The sequence below is a fragment of the Egretta garzetta genome, unplaced genomic scaffold (assembly GCF_000687185.1).
Source record: "Egretta garzetta isolate BGI_Z169 unplaced genomic scaffold, ASM68718v1 scaffold612, whole genome shotgun sequence".
In the NCBI taxonomy this organism is placed as follows: domain Eukaryota; kingdom Metazoa; phylum Chordata; class Aves; order Pelecaniformes; family Ardeidae; genus Egretta; species Egretta garzetta.
This window is the reverse complement of record NW_009259030.1, coordinates 1,249,538-1,251,614: the sequence shown is the minus strand read 5'-3', so window position 1 is coordinate 1,251,614 and position 2,077 is coordinate 1,249,538. Positions and strand designations below refer to the sequence as shown.

At 42.6% G+C, this 2,077-nt stretch overlaps 1 protein-coding gene across 1 annotated transcript in view; it reads left to right on the top strand.

Moving 5' to 3' along the window:
• The first annotated feature begins 1,126 nt into the window (after positions 1–1,126).
• The window catches only part of SGCD (sarcoglycan delta), a 211,870-nt gene continuing 210,919 nt past the window's right edge, over positions 1,127–2,077 (top strand). The window contains exon 1 of the mRNA XM_009634710.2: positions 1,127–1,254. The gene's annotated coding sequence lies outside the window, so the exon portion shown is untranslated. The remainder of the gene's footprint in view (positions 1,255–2,077) is intronic.

Here is a 2,077-nt window from a genome sequence, read left to right as displayed (position 1 = left end):
AATTTTCCTTCTTGCAAGCCCAAAAGCTTCCCAGATAGCTGTAACCTGTTTAGGGGTTCAGGATTTTTTGTGAAGTTGTAATGGGATTTTGTTGTATTTTGCGCTGCCACAGGCTTTCTCCTGTGTAGGAGACCTCTAAGGAATAAATGTCTGTGTGTCTTTTTTTTTTTTTTTTTTTTTCTTTTTTTCTTCACTCTTTTTTTGCATTTCTAGGCAAAGTTGGTGGGGGTGGGGGAAGAATGGTCCTTTGAGTGTTCTCCCATGTGTCAGGTTTGAGGGATGATTAATGAAATGATAGTAATGAATGTTTGAACTTCTTGGTGCTTTTCTGGGGTTTTTGGTTGCTGGCAGTGTTGCTGCCAGGCAGTGGTCTTCATCACTCTCTTCTCACCCGGGTGTCCGCTGTGAGGCTCCTATGTCCATGCTTGGTGCCAGGGTCTGACCTCTCAGAAACACCGAGCGCATCTAGCAGTGACGGAGAGCTAGAAAACGCAGTGATGCCGAGCCCCCACGTTCCCAGAAAAGCTCAGGCCATTTCCCTGTCTCTGACAATTGGTTTGGAGACTGAACTTCGGGAATGCGTTTCTGTGTGTTGGGCTGACAGTCACTGCTTCCCATCAGCTCTGAGGTCCTAACATGGTTGCCTGTTTAGGAGCTTTGAATTCCTTGAATGAGAGTCATTTTAACAATGCAAAGTATTAAGACTGAGCTGATGTCTCTGCTTTTAATATCAAAGTCCTGTTATTCTGCAGAAATGCCATAATTAATTCAAATATTCCCTATGGAGAAGTGTATTACTTACCTTCTTATTACGATATTAGACTGGAATAAAAAGTGGCCGGGCTGGCCATTAAAGTACTGTAAAGCAAGAATAGCTTTGCACCACAATTCTTGAATTCAAAGATTGCCCTCCGAAGGTGCCATGCATGATGGATTGTCACAGACTCTTTGTCCGGCCTTGACATTTCATTCCTATCTGATGCTGTCTTATGTTCTGCTCTGAATCTGCCAAACAACTGACCCTAGAATTTAATGCCACACCTTCTTCTCTTTCCTTTTTCTGAACAGCATCTTTTGCAGCTGAGGCTCTGACATACTGGAGGACACTGCATCTTCCTCAGGGACACAGACACGGGGGAGCTGGAGCCTCTGGGGAGCTCAGAAAGGAATTGCGGTTGGTGGTCGCCCGAGGAACTTACCTTCACACCAATGTTGCTCTGAAACAAGTTGTGTCCAACATTCAGGTTTGGTAAGGTATGTCGTTTTCCCCCTGCTCTTGTCTTTTTGCTCTTTTCTGACTATCTACATATGGGGAAAATGGAAAATTAGCAGCCTTCATGTTTATTACTGTATACGTGCCATGCTCATGCTGCCTCTGTAAATAACCTTTGCTTCCCTGAATTTGGAGAGCGTTCATCAAGAGTGAAGTATTTGTAAAGTCTTGGGCTTGAGGGCATGCGTGTTTGTCAAGTACTTTATTGAACAAAATACTTGCTGCTGGTTGTGTGTTGCTGTTGGTGATGTATACTTGGTGGTAGGCATCCGATTTTGAAAGTCCCACTTGTGTTTCATTAATGTCTGCAGTTCAGAGGGTCGGAGACAAAAAAATAAGTGGCGCTGAAGTAGCCCATTTGTAATACAGCCCTGTGCTTTGCTTTGTGCATTCTCGTTGTTTGCCAGGGATGGAAATAATACCAATTTCTTGCATGATCATATTTGTCCCCTTTGTTGTGTAGCACTTTTTGTATGTGTGGAGGTTCAAGTCTCCACACAAATAGCACCTTGGTTATGCTGTGACTATAGCGAGGCAATATGCAACATATCTTTTAACAAGAAATTGAGGGCCAGGACTTGAGGAATGCATTGTGGACAAAGCTTGTGCTGTAGAAGCATTTAGGGTAATAAAGCCTCTGATAATATAGCTGCTTTTATCTAGGCCAAGTTATTTCTGTGGAGGCAAAGTTTGCTGGTAAAAAACCCCAAATTTAAAGTATTTAAAGTCCCAGATCTCAATAGAATGGTATCAGACAATGCTATATAATTTTTCATTTAACACATGGATATTGACTTCTCTTTT